We start from the raw sequence: 15,129 nt of genomic DNA, 5'->3' as shown, positions 1-15,129 counted from the left end.
GGAGAGGAGGGGGCCCGGGCGGGGAGGCTGCCCGCCTCCGCCTAATTACCGGCCCTGACATTTTCAGAAGTTATGGGGGTCTTTTATTAATTAAATGGAGGGCTTAATAAAATATTCCCCATAAAATTTACGGGTGTCTTAAAACTTTCTAAACACAGCTATAAATTTTTAATAAAATTAACTGGGAAATGAGTTACTAGCCCGGGCTTTTTTGTCACTTCGACTTCTCCAGAAGCAGTGGCTGCGGAGGGAGGGAAGGCGCAACACACACCAAAAAGAAAAAGGCAAAAAGAAAGGGAAAAAAAGCGCCTTTCGGAGCCGCAAGCACCTCCAAGGGCTGCGCGGGCTGCCCCGCAGCCGCCCCTCGGTGCTCGCCCGCCGAGCTGCTGCCGGCGAGCCGGGGCGGGGGGAGCCCCAAGGCCCGACCCCCGCACGGACCCGGCATTGCACCCGGCCGAGCCGCGATCGCAGCACAGGGCGCCACAAGTTGTGCTTTTATTAATTTGCGCCGTGCAGGAGAAGCGCGGCTCTGCTCCAGGTAGTTTGTACCCATGAGTGCCCGAATTTTCTCTAGCTGCCCAGCGCATTTCTTCACTCTCTGCCTATGTCAAGCTCTCTTGCTTCGCTATTGCTATTACTATACTTCTCGTTGAATGAAATTAAAAAAAAAAAAAAGCTGTGTAAAACTCTGGCTGCTTAATTAAAAAAAAAATCTGGTAGACTGTTTTGCATTTGAAGGATTGAGCTGTTGTGCCGTCTACTGGGCAATGGGAAAACTACAGCCAGAATTCACTTCAAACTTTCTTCTGGATAAAAAGTACATTTTCGGCGAGAAGAGCTGTGTGTCAATTTGGACGGGCCAGAGGCACCAAATTTCTCAGTGAGAGAAGAAGAAAAGGGACCCGGGCAGAAGAGCTGTAGCTGAAATTAGTGTTTTCCTCTGCTATACCCATATAACTATATAAAGCGCCACTTACTATAACTATATAAAGCTCGGGATTTTATTGCCTGCAGAGCGCGAAGCAATCAACTGCATTAAGGGTGACATCGTAAAGATGGTTTGAGTTCACATGTGGGAGGCAGTTGGCCATCTAGCTAAACATGTAGGAGAAAGGAAAAAAAGGGGTGCATGTTTGCTAATAAAACTTCGGCCCGAGCGTTGCTCCAACTTAACGCGCTGCAGCCCGGCGCGGGGGCAAAGGCAGCGTTTCCCCCCGGGCGGCGTCGGCTCCGGGGGCTGCTCTCCCAGGAGAGGCAGCGCTTTCGGTTTTATCTCTGCAAATCTACGACACAGACGCGAACTGTCTTTTTTTTTTGGGAGGGAAGCAATAGGGAGATTTGCGTGAGTAGATGGCGAGTCCCGAAAGGGACGGGACGTGCACGGTGCTGCCCTAATTCCCCGGTCATCTGCCTGCGCCCGAGCTGCGGAGCTCCCTGCCCGGCTGCTGCGGGGCAGAGGCAGCAGAGCCGGAGTTTCCCTTGCCCTTGCCGCGCACGGAGCAGCTGGATGCTGCCTGCAAAAAAGTTCAAGCCGAGACGCAATAAAAAAAGCTACCTTGACTTTTCCTTTCGGGAACGATGCGCGCAGGGAAAAGCCTTGGTCGTATTTACAGAAAAGTGTCAGCAGTCGCCTCACAGCCCGTGGACATTTAAGCTTAAAATCTGGTTGTCTACGTGGGTCCGAGGAGTTTTTAAAACAAAGGTCCCTAAGCGCCTGCTCTAAATACACCCGTATGCCTGTAGCCTAAAAAGCCTGCGACACCCACGTAGCTGAACAATGCGTTTTTAAATATCTTCAGTGAAGGTATAAATAAACCCTTTTACCACTTGTAGTAGACTAAGTACTATAGTTCCCTTCCTTTAGAGGCACTTGCGAAAGTTCAGCAGAGGGTAACATTAGCCTAAAATATTCGATACCTTTTCGTGAGACTTTCCCCACGTCTGCCGCGCTAAGTTTAGCTCTCAGTTAGTGTCTGCGAGCGCAATGCTGTCTTTGAAGAAAAACAACAACCTGTCCGATTTTTATTAGCAAGGGACTACAGATACTTTCCTCCCACTGGACAAAGCAGAAATGAAATTATCCCGCGCCTGTGTTATAAAACGTGGGACGAAGTATGTTACCCTTTTGCAGGAGTTTGAAAGTACTTGCGAAACAGGACAAGATGCAAATTAGCGGGCAACAAAATAAAAACTCACTTTAGAACCACAGGAAATTGAATATTGGTATCTTAGAGTATCTCGGCTGAACTAGAGCAAAACAGAATTTTGCTAGAGCCTTTCCATTTTATGTTTTCTTACAAACTAATTTAAAATATTGCTCCGTTCCTATTACCTAACACTTTATTCAGCTTGGCTAATGACCACATTACAGAACTATTTCAGATTGCCTCTAATGCCGATTAGAAGGGATAGTCATTAATTGGAGCGGAGATCTGGAGCTGTTAAACCCGTCGCTTTCGGGGGGAAAATATGTGGGCTTTCTCAAGGTTCAGGCTTGGCGTTCAATTAGCGAAGATGGATTTCTGCAAACAATACAATATAGGTAAACCTGGGCATAAATCACCCACACTTCATAAATTAAAAGAAAAGAAAGAAAAGAAAAAACCCTCAACCCGCTCTGCCCGGGTCGGGCAGCGCGCTGTGCCGAGGCTCCTCGCCGCCCCCAGCCCTCGGGGCCCAGCGGTCCCCCGGCGGCCCCCGGCCCCGGCGCCCCCCGGGGCTGGGGCTGCCCCGGCTCCCACGGGGCGGTGGGGCGGGACCTGGTGGCCAGGCTACCAGCTGCTACCAGCGCCCGGTACACAGGGAGCCTCTGGTCTGCGCGGTTCCCTGACGCAGATAGTGTAAAATGTCTCCACTTATAATGACTTTAGAGGAGTGACTTTAGCCTTCATAATCTACGGAAAAGCGTTAATGTGAAAAGAAGACGGCACTGTAAAAATTGCATTAGTCTTCAGTGGAATGTATTCCTCCGCTTTATTGTATATATCACCTCTTCCCTATGAAATGTAGTTCTACTTCAATGACCTGCTGACATAAATGAGGATTTTACAGTTCCGGAGTGATGAGAAGATCTGCTGAAAAAGCCTGTGAATAACAATTATCACATCATCAATGAACATTCTCCAACACTTGATAGTGATCTAGTTGAAACTCCCCTCTGGGAATTCTGATTTTCACAATCTACATTGAAGAGAGCTGACACATTTATTTAATTCTTACATAACAATACCATCGAGTTGCTGTAGCTGAATTTCTGAAAGCATTTCCATGAAGAATGTCTTTTCTTTTTTCAGAGGTTTATAGCACTAAGGTAAAAAAGTCATGATGGTTTAGAATTTGGCAAGAGAGCCACAGAGAATATATCTTATTTAGTGCTTAAATTTAAAACATTTTATGCAAAATATTTACTGCTTTAATCTACAGGAATAGGGAAGAACTTTAATAACTCTGTAAAAATAATTCCTATGTGTGACTTAAGACTTTTAATTTGCAGGTATTTAAATAGTTGTTATCTGGAAATCTGATGATGACTATGAGTAGAAAATTTTAAGAAAGATGAAAATAAATAGGAACATCACCACTTTGCACTGTGCTGTACTACTAATATAAGAATTTAAAGGAGCTTGCTGCAAAATTACATTGCATTTTAATGACTCTTAAGGAGGTTTAAGACAACTCGATCTGTTAAGAAGTGTCAAAAATTGGAGTATAATTCTGTGTTTTCTGAATTAGGATACCCACTAAAATAGGTATTTACTAGCTCCTTGGCTGCTTGTGCTCAACTCCCTGTCAACCATAATGCTTTCTCATAGCGTTCTTGTGAAGCTATTAAACATCAGTTGTCAGAATGGATTAGGGAGTGTCATAGGATGTGTTTGGGTAGCACTCAGATTGCACACACACACACATATTCTGAGATTGGTCATAGCACGGGCTCAGATATAAACACATCTCTTGCCTGTGTTTTTAAGGACGAAGCCCACAGTCAAGTGACCCTCAGGGAATATCCATGTAGAAGACTCAAGCCTGTGCTACTGTTCAGTACAGAACTGTGTTGTGTTAGTTATCTGTTGTTTGAAATGGGATGGGCACATTGTCTCTGGCCCAAATACCTATACATCTTCTGCTGGGGCTTTCTGTGATGATACAGTCCTCTCTGAGGGGCCTTGATGGGACTGGTAGGTAGCTTGAGCTACTGACTTGAAACTGCTCCCTGCCTTGATACTATGAAGTCAATGTGAATGCACGGTCTAATGGAAAGCCATGCCACAGCACAGTATTTTACAGCTGCTGAGTTACTGGAGCTGTGTATCTCTGCTGGAACAGTAAAATGGTGCGACTAATCACTTGGGATCATCAGATTTTTGAAGTGTGGAAGTGCTACCTACACTACTCCTCTGAAGTTCTCGTTGGACACACCCTTTGCAGCTAAGGTCAACCTCATGTAGGTGAGCTGAAGTAAAGGTGGAATGGCCACTTCTATACCAAGGTATTCCAGTTCCTCCCAATTTGTGTCTTTTTGGAAGCTAACAGAACAAAGACAAGATAAGAATATAATGTGTTCTATAGATCCTAGTCTGGCAGAAGCAGCTGCTGAGAGGTAGACGTTAGCAAAGATAAGTAAGAGGACAAGAAGCAGATAATGAGATAATATTTAAAAAAATCCATTAAACCTTCAGTGATCACTCTTATATAACAACCCTATACTTTTTCTATGGAAATTAATTCTTCATTTCATGTTTCCATATTTGTCCTGTTGTTTTTTTTCTGAATACTGAAATATTGTTTGGCAGCTCAACCACTTTTGGCTATCCTGGGAATTTTATCTACATCTCTCACTCGTATTAAAAGGATGTTTCATTGTAAATAGAACTTAGTGGATAAACTTGTCAGGAGAAAAAATAGTGCACAAAGTGATTACGGTTGAAAGGTTTGTGACCCCAGTGACCTAACTGGTCTTTTCCATCTGCAGTGTGGAACAAGAAAATTTTTTCTTACTACAGTGCTCAGCCGATTATGTGAATCTGAATTTATTGATATAAATCCTTCCAAAAACTCCTCTAGCATTAATTAAAGTGCCCTGTCTTTTTTTTTTTTTTTTTAAGTTAGAATGCACAAATATTTTTAAATACCAGTTAAGGCAAGTATTTTGCAAGATACACAAAGGAAAAATGACTTTCACTCTTTAAGGTTGTTTTAAAACTGTTAACTTTCCATTTATTACAAGTGATTCTGGCTCACAGAAAGGAGTATTATTCCTATTAGGAAATACTTATGTGGACAGTGTGAACCATCTTCTGCTATTTATCTGTATTCAACAATGCTGACAATATAGATTTAAACCAAGGTAGAAACACAATTATTTACTGTTGTCTTTCGGATTACTTTTCCTCTGCAACACAGAAGATTAAGTGTAATCAGTTCCAGCTGGAAACACTTCTGGGCTTTATCAAGGAAAAGTTTGCAAATTAACTTTACCTGTTATTTGCATGGTTTATGAAAAGATTCAGGAAAAAGGAATTTAATTAACATTCCTCATAATAAAAGCAAATAGTAAACAAAGTAGAAAGCTTTTTGATTGTAAGTAAAACTCTTTTTACCTCAAAATGTCAATAGCTATGTAGAAGGAATAAATTCATTTATTTATTTTCCTACAATCTAGAGTGTATTTATTATATTATACACAAAATATTTAAGCTCTGTGTCTTTTTTATTTTTTAAATATTACAGTAAGAAAATATATTATTTACTTATCAGAATTATTAGTTAATAAATGTGAAAATACTGTAGTTTTGGCTGTGAAATATTTGGTCAAATTTTCACTGTTACTTTCAAAGGTTTATCATTGTATTAGTAATTCTGGAATAAGGTGAACTTGTACATTGGTGTCTAAATAAGAATTCAGAAGACCGATATTTTATTTCCAGGTCTGCAGTTAACAGTGTTACCGGTCATACTGGTTGTCTTTCTATAACCTCTTCCTTTCTATTCTCTGTCTCTTTTATTTAAATTGCTTACTGACCTAATATTTGATTGCCCTTTTTGTGATTTGCTTTGCTGACTAGAACAAACTGTTTCAAAGAACCCTATATACAATTAAAAAAAAAAATATTAAAGTGTCACATCGATTTTCTACTCTTTCTTGGGAACAGCCAGAAATGATTGGTTAATTGAAAGTTTGGGGGTTAATTAATAGGACAAGTTGTCTATTTCTTAATTTTCTGCAACCAGAACTTTCAAAAAAAAATTATTCATAGAGATTTCAGGGAAGACTTATTTCACAGGTACTTTTATTTAACATATTTTCAGATCTTTAGAACATTAAGGCCTGTTAAAACCTCCATATCTTACCACAGTACTAAGCCTAATATGTCCATTTATTGCTTAGCATAACATCATCAAATTGATGCTTTTTGTTTTCTTGAGCGTATTGGTTATTATGAATGTGTGTGATGGTGGGAGACCTGTAGAAGTGTGACTGGCTGGTAGAAATAGTCCAAATGCTGTCTTAGTTTGTGCTCAGGGCTACACAGCCCTGGCTGTCCTGCAGCACTGAGAAATGAAGGATAGCCAAAATTTAACTCTGCTTGTGTTCTTTCAGTTAGAATAAGTGAGGGTCTGATGCAATTCACGATCTGGCTTTAGAAATCTGGAGTTATAAAGAGATTAGCACTGTTATTTTTTTCTGAGCAGAACAGGCAAACCTTTTAATGTGCCAGTTTTAAGAGCATCTGCCATCCAAGATGCAATGTACTGCTGATAACCACATAAATATATCTTAGGAAATGTTATTCTGTTAAGAACACAGTCACATTTTTTCCCATTACAACCACCACACATACTTATTAGGCTTTTAACATAAAATGAGARGCACAGTATAATTTCCTAATACCATACTGAATTCTTTTCACTAGGATGGCTGAATAGTTCAAAACAGCAGTTACCTTGAAAATAAATGACTGCACTGAAAAGAGAATTAATTAATTCAGATAAACTAAATAAACTCTGTGAACTGACTAATGTAGCAGAAATTACTGGATGCTAATACTGCTGTTTTAATTATTAAGTCCACATTAATTAATTTCAAAGCTACATTGTTTGAAATCCCCAGCTTGACCAACATTCATAATATAAAACATGCCAAGAGCCAAATTTTGCTTAGTAACCCTTGCAAAGGCCAGGACTGAGTCTTCATGCAATTAGATGCCGTGAATGTTAAAAGAAAGTGACAAGTTTCAATAAACAACACAAGACCCAAGTAATTGCRTGGTTTCCAAACTGGGAAAGCTAATTTGTTTACACCAGCCTATTTCTTTTCCGGGGTAGCTGGGCTTTTTGTTAATTGTTAATACAGTTCCGAGTGTAAAGGGAACTTAATGCCTGTTTGAGTGCTGTGGTAGAAAAAGTGATCATGGTTACCTAGCAGTTTGTACAGCTCCTTGACTCAGTGAGGCTCAGCCGTGACTCACTGAGAGATCTGAACCTTGCTGAGCCTGAGCTTTGCAAGTGCTCTGCTTCACATTTCCCAGCACTTCTATCTTGCTGGTAGGGGATTTTTTATTTTTATTTTGCAACCTTGAAAAATTCTGGATTTCATCCAAAATAATTCCTCAACAGGTAGACTTTGTGACCCATTCATTATACTTATTAAAGTAGTGACTTATGGTGCCAAATAGGTGAGAACAGATGTCCACCAACATTACGTGTTATGTTATATTTAGTAGTTGTTCTAGAGTTGATGATTCTTGTGGACCAGGGCAAAAGTCGCGTAAAATCTATTTACACCGTAATATGACCTCTAATATTTATAATTTGTTAAGGACCATTTTTTCAACTATTTCAATGACTGAGCATTGCTTCATGTATTATTTAATACATATTTCTAATCGGGGAGGTTTAGCAAGAACTTCACTTTTTATAAAAAAGACAGAAAGGAAGATATTATATAATTAAGTCTATCTGTGATTAGTTCTGCAAATTACTAAAAAGGATAAACCCAGCAAATTTACGTCTGCTGCATCACACAGCAGACAACAGTAACATCAATATAGTAACTAAAAGATATATTCCCACAGGGATTTTGTTCTGTAATCCCTCATCATTTTGTTTCATTCTTAAAATGAAAACACCTGTAGCAGTAATTTTTCCTGACAAGCTGAAAGACATAGAACAGAGAACAAGTTTAATAAAACACTTTAATTACCATCTTTAGTATAGCTTCACCATGTATTAACACCTCTTATGAACATCTTAATCAAACTTGCTTTTTCTTGTTTTCACTTGAAACAAATTCAGATTTCTTGGAGAACTCTACATACAAATTCAAGGACCAAGAAAGAATATTTTTATGAGAAAAACACAGCCCAAATAGCTATAACAAAACCCCTTACCAACACTTCATATGGCTTACTTGAATTAAAAACTTTTGAGGGTAGAAAAGCTTCTACACGAGCTTTCAAAAGTTACAATTTCATCTGCAAAAAGGAGCCTTTGTAAACTGCTTCCTTCTGAGACCATGTACCACAAAAATTCTAGGTAGGCCAAATCCCTGCTCAATCAAAAAAAAAAAAGAAAAAAGCAGAAAATACTTTTTTAATACTTTTTATTTTGCTGCCATATTAAAAGCAGTTTCTCACAAAAATCCACAGATATAAATAAACAGCATCTTTAATAGCCTTAATTCCAACACAAGCATTTTAAAAATATTACCATCTCTGTAACTGAAAGGCAAAAAGTTACCTGCTCTGCAGTGTCTCCTAGTGAAGACCTTTTGCAGTTCTTYATTCAGCGTGCTGTCAGCTGGGATCCTTCTTGGAAACGTTTAAGTCTTCCAGCGTCTCGTACAGGGAGCCCAGGCATGTTACTCAGACGGGTGGATCCTCCGTGGGGAGCCAGGCATTGAGAAGCTCAGTGTTATCGTGCTTAAGTCATGTTGTAGGTCTAGCATTGAGATCCTTAGAACCGAAGGCTTGAGAAATTAATATTAGTAGTCAGGCCGCAAGAGCCTTGTGCGACGTCAGCATTGCCACTGGAGCCAAAGCGCCCTATGCTTAGTTTCAGCTCAGAAAGAGTTTCTAATGCCATGTTATTCTAATCCCCTGAATATAGAGGTTTACAAAGGGAGTGCTGGCACATTCTTAATCGTGACAATGCAGACATACCGCTGCAAGGGTTATTGGTGCTGATGCAGTAAACAGTTTAAAATTCTACGTATTGCCTTACGTTTCCCAAATGCAATGCCCAGGACTAAGAAGGGATACTATATAAAAGTGTCAGGAAAAAAATCAGTTAGTAAACATATATTCTAATAAAGATGTTAATAACTATTATATATAGTGTTTATCTGCTTTTCCCAGTCTAATTACTAATTTTTATATGTAATAGTATCAGATTTTTTTCACTCCATCCACATATACATCTATGGTTTTGCTATCCCCCCCTAAATGTTGTTACCAAAAGAGTAACAATTTTGCTCAGTTATAGCCTACACTCTTATAAAACACTCAAGTTATATCATATTAATATTTAAAATGTAGATTTTCTAAATAAACTGACTGTTTTTGAACACGAATAAATTTGAGTTGTGCAACTAATTTATTTTGGGAAGTTGTTGTCCTTACAAAAAAAAGCAATTTTACTACAAAAAAACAAAAAAACACAAAGTTTGTTTTCTTTCAGTTCAAGCAAAACATTTAGTTCAAACAGAAAAACTGTTGCTAACAAAAGAAAGAAAAATATATTAAATGTTGAAAGGCAAAGAGTGTAAAAATTTTCATTTGGAAAATTCTGTCATTACATATTTTGGCAATGTCAGAAAAAATCTTTTCTTCTGGCAGGTATTTGTTTAAGTTAAATATGTATTTTTTATTTAAAAAAATCAGAATTGTTTAATTTTGTTATCAGCTTTAGCCATAACATCTTTTCCATCCTTGTAAGTCTGGCTCTTGAACTGTAGGAGCTATTCTATATTTTTAATAAATGACCCTAATGTGCAAAGGTTGGAGGCATATGATTCCAGAAGAAACATGCGGAAATATGTACCTGACTCTAAAAAGTGTTTCCTGGAATTCGCTAGTGCTATATGGATGTAGCTACCATCCATATTTCTGAGCATGCAGCATGTGTTCCAACTTATATAGCTCTAGCCTGTAAAAATGTATGACAGGTAGCTTCTCTGATGCTTGATTTATTCTGCTTATCCTTTAGTATTAGTCCAGTGGAAACCAGATCATTTGTATATATTTTATGGTTTCTCTTCCTACACTTTTTAGTCTATGTGTGCAGGAATAAGTTCTTCTTCTAGGTACTGGAACATAATGACTTGCAGTTTCCCAGATGGAAACTCTGAACAGCTGAACTTCTGCTGTTTGCTTCCTGCCTGGTACAAGAAAAGGCATTTGTAGATCAAGCAAGCAGCAGATGGAGAACAATTGGAGTATATAATTATTCGGCCTGGACTCTTTTTAAATGGGAAGGCTGAACTCTATCTACTTGGCTGGGAAGACAGAGGAATTGAGTGGCACATGGTAGATAAACCTTCCAAAGATTCTTTAAAATAAATCTAGGCAAATACGCAAAATAACTTCATCAGTTAACAGGGTCTGTTTTTCTGTGAACTCCAAAGTCTGGCAAGCCACTGTCAGCCTGCTTTTGAAGGTTGAGTTTAATACGCAGCCTGCCCAAACACTTTTGTATTAATAAACTACATTGATTTCAGTATGTTACCTGAGGACTCCATCTGGTGACTCTCCTTTACTTTGCCAGCTTTTTAAAAGCTGCAGCCTTAATGTGAGCTAATGCCAAAATATAAAATCCATGATAGGAAAGTATTAACACATTGTGATTTTTGCTCTGTGGAACTGAATAATTGAAATATGTGACTCTCTTAAAAACAGCCCTCATAGGAGCTTTATATTTTGTAACCTGACAGCTACCCGGAAGACCAAATACTAAAATCAGTGTCTAGAGACCTATGATTATTTTCTTAAATTATTCAAGATTATATGAATGTATGAAGGAAAATGCAGAAGACATTAAAACAAGAATAATAAAGTATTACAAAAAAAAAGCGCTAATCACAAGAATTAAAGCACCAAGAAAATATGAAATCAGTCTCAAATGGAGGACCATAAAATATGCTATGTCAGAAGAAAAATGGGGAGGATTGTACCTTGCTGCCATATTTAAATCACCTTCTGAAACTACATATTCAAATCACAAGTGACTAATATATTTCCCCAACAAAAGGCTGCATAGCAAAGAAGGACTAGCAGGACAGAGAGGGATGCATTGGAGCACTTGTTTCTACCAAGAAAAATAAAGATTAGAATTTAGATAATAAGTCTACAGGTACATGTACTAAAATATTACTTCACTTTAGAAAATTGATTCATTCCTCTTTTCTACTCCCCCCCCCAGCAATTTAATGACTGAAAACAAATTTAAGACTTATCATTATTTATAGTTTATTATTTTAGTATTTATTGTGCTAAAATCTACAAATAAGAAGGATTAATGCTAGCAAATTAGAGTGAGGGCAACTAGGAATAAGAGAGCCCCTAAGCAGGAATAATCCTCCCCTTCAAATGTTACATACCTCCTTCTATTTCTTGATTTCTGTCCTCTACCTTATTTCAAGTTTTAAAAGATCACTCTTTGTTATGAAACTTTGACAAGAAAAATCTAAAACATTACTGTTTTCTTGACTTATATTACTCTCATGCTAATGTGACTCCTGTTGCTTTCAGCAATAGCAAAGTTAAATCAAGGTTTTAAAAAGCCTATACAGAATGAATAATTATGCAATGTAAATATACCTTATGTGAAACTACTCTATTTACTTTGACTTATGATATTTTCACTTCTTAACTAAAATAATGGTAATTAAAATATTTAGGTATATGCCTTGTATTGCCAAAGGTGCACTGCTTTTCAAAGTTATTCAGGATATTTAAAGCAAGCTAAATCTTATACCTACATTCAAGGAAAACTCTCATTTTAACTTGGTACTGTAGCATAATGACTAAGCAAAATTAAAAAACTTAGTAATTTTGAGTTGAGTTTGCTTACAAATTATATCTATATAATATGCATTAATCTGATAACATACTTAGGATCTTACTAGTTGTGCACATCTCCATTTTCAGGGGTGAAAATGGATTCCATACCTACAATTTAAAAAAGTCTTTCCTGAAAACTGAATCTCATTTGTGAGGCTGAGGTTCAGATATGTAAGGAGAGTAATAAAATCACAATGAATTCACCATTTGTCTACTTTCGAAGTTCACTGCCTTTTGGAGATCCTGTTTTACAGAATTAAATGCAAAGCTTCAACTCAACAGGTAAACAAGAGTGTACAATCAAATATCATTCCATATGTCCTGGAAAAGCAGCAGAATTATGATCTAGATTATTTTGTATTTTTCTTCTATAAAGAACAACTATTATTTTCCTACAGCCAAGCTGACATGGATGCATACACACACCATTGCACACAGGCATGTTGGCATATAGACAACTGTACATACAGATGTGCATCAGGGAAAGCTTTGAAGAATAACAGATGTTAATATTCAGTCCTTTCAAGTCAAAATGTTGGCATTTTTGAAGTACCCTTAACAAAGTGATTACGTCTGCTACATATTTAATGTAGTCTTTAATATCACCTGTATGACTGGAATTTGTATCCCATGTGCATTAATTGTAATTACAGCTGTGGAAGAGTTGTGCTACCAGAATTAAAAGTCTATTAATTGGATTTTACTAGATGAAATATACTGTGGGGTAGGTATTCTATATAGAGTAGAAATCTATTCCTTTTAGAATATTTGGTAAAGAAMGGGAGAGGAACTCATAAATAAATATCACATGTTCATCTCAAACAATTGCCTAAACATGTTTTACAACTAAGAGCGAGCAGCTTACCCTGATTATTGAATTTTATCTGACTTAAATTCTAATAAATAAAAGACTTCTATCTTTTCTAGTCAGAATCTTTCATAATCTACATAGGTGTACTATATACTGTGTTATTCCATTTCTATTAAAAGGAACAATCTGATGTAATCCTTTCAGTCTGACACAAAGAATATACTTTGTTAGCTTTCACCACTACAGTGTTATGACTGTCTTTGCACAAAACAATAACTGCAGTGTGCTGCCTGTCCCCATCCTCTACTGTGTCTTTATGACCTTTTTTTTTTGGTAAATTTTTTTGTGTGTGTTTATAATTCGGAAAAGCATAGTACACCATTGAAAGAAAAACAATGAACTGAACTCATCCTAAATTTCATGCTATCAAAGCCAAGGATTAAATTAGCCCATAGGAATCAAAAAATTAAGGATTTAGAGTAAAGCTGTTACTTAACGGTGAAATATATAAAGAAAGAAAATATGGTGATTACTGACTCAAGAATCCTGTCAATGATTGATATCCAAACACTCTTCTGTTGGGCATCTGCTGTAAATGGACTGTATAAAAGGAGCAGCAGCCAGTGTGCACTAAACATTTAATATGCACTTAAAGGCATTGGTTCAGATTTTTGCACAGGCCTTGTGGCTGTACCTATTTACTGATAATATCACAATAATGTTAACATGAAGTAACACATCATTTCTTCCTATCTGTGATGCTTGGAGAAGAAAGGGAAGTGTATCTGTCGGCTTTGTGATTACTGATTCTTCAGCTGGTGGGACTCATGGATCTATGTCCTGGGCTGGGGAGATGGAAGAGAAAGGTTTAAGTACTATTACTTGATTGCGTTATAGCATATTCATATTTAGTTTGTATTTACTTCAATTTACTGACATCATAATCATCTTCTAGTTCAACTATAATAATATAAAGAAATTGAAAAAGAAGATGATTGGAATGAAAATGAAAACAGAGAAGTACGACTGCTGTATTTCCTGTTGTTGCTATGATTATAGCCAGGCACTGGAAGAGGCAATGTCTTGATGTCTGTTAGCTGTGAGGATTAAAACTGGGAAGACAAGCAGAATCAGATATCTGTCGCACGTGGTAAAGAGGAATAAAAAATACTTTGTCAGTCTTTCTTTTATTTATATAGAATTCCGGAATGTGTGGTGTTCTTTTGCAAGACTCTATACATGGATAATCCAATATCTTCAAGATAAGAAGGTAGGTTTGCTTGAACATGCTGGAAGATAACTTTACAGACACACTACTTAAGAAAAAAAAAAAAAAAGATCACTACTTATTTACTTATATGAGTTCTATGGATCATGTTAATTAATGATAGAACTATCCAGACACACAGTTCTCATTCCTGCAGCGCAGCCTGTATATGGCTTTCTTTGATTCTTATTCTGCTAATTTTCTTTTCCACTGATCTGCTTGCTTTGTATACCATATTTCTTTAATTTGTTCTTCCTGTTCCATGTACTGCTCTTGAGAGGACTGCTTCAACAGTCTGAATGTGCCATGCTGGAGCTTCAGTATGACGAGCCTGGATGCTGGGATAGAGAATTTGCATGTTAAATTTACACATGATACCAAGCTTAGGAGAGAATGCAAGTGTCTTGGAGGACAGGAATGGAATTCAAAATAATCTTGACAAATTGGAGATGGGTTTGAAAGAATAGGATGGAATTCAGTAGGGACAACTGCAAGGTACTCAGGCAGAAAAAAATAAGTGGCATACATACAAATTAGGGAACAGCTGTCTAGGTAAAATTTCTGAGTTAAAGAGGATCCTAAGGTGAGCATGAGTCAACAATATCATTGTGTCATTAAAAAAAAAAAAAAAAGTAGATGTCTCCCTAAAACATTTCTTGTGGCCTACAAGATGAATGCAGTTATCCTTCTACTCAATTCAGAATTGGTGAATAAACTCCGATAGTGTGTCAAGTTTTTTATATTAGGCTTTATAATGGGTAGGTACCAATTGATGAGAGCACAAACAAGAACAGAAATACTGACTGAAGGTCTTTAGACTATGACCTGCAAGGAAAAATGGAATAAAGAGAAGATTTAGGGAGGATGAGATAATAGACTTCAAGAACATAGGACACTTTTTCAAAGAAGGGGATAATATGTTCTCTGTATCAGAGAAGAAGTAATGGGCTTAAATTGCAACAGAAAGGATTAATTCTCTAATATGGGAGACA

At 37.4% G+C, this 15,129-nt stretch overlaps 1 long non-coding RNA gene across 17 annotated transcripts in view; it reads left to right on the top strand.

Annotated features, from left to right (window-relative positions):
• The window catches only part of LOC112977863, a 72,945-nt gene that overhangs the window by 44,631 nt on the left and 13,185 nt on the right, over window positions 1-15,129 (top strand). For 16 of the 17 annotated variants that reach the window (XR_003257665.1, XR_003257662.1, XR_003257663.1 and 13 more), the window contains 2 exons: window positions 12,147-12,341; window positions 14,070-14,140. This is a non-coding gene — a long non-coding RNA (uncharacterized LOC112977863). The remainder of the gene's footprint in view (window positions 1-12,146; window positions 12,342-14,069; window positions 14,141-15,129) is intronic. The other variant, XR_003257660.1, reaches the window with a different exon arrangement.

Source organism: Apteryx rowi, unplaced genomic scaffold (assembly GCF_003343035.1).
Source record: "Apteryx rowi isolate R43461 unplaced genomic scaffold, aptRow1 scaffold_870, whole genome shotgun sequence".
NCBI lineage: Eukaryota > Metazoa > Chordata > Aves > Apterygiformes > Apterygidae > Apteryx > Apteryx rowi.
The sequence above is the reverse complement of the archived record's forward strand: the minus strand, read 5'-3'. Positions and strand labels throughout refer to the sequence as shown.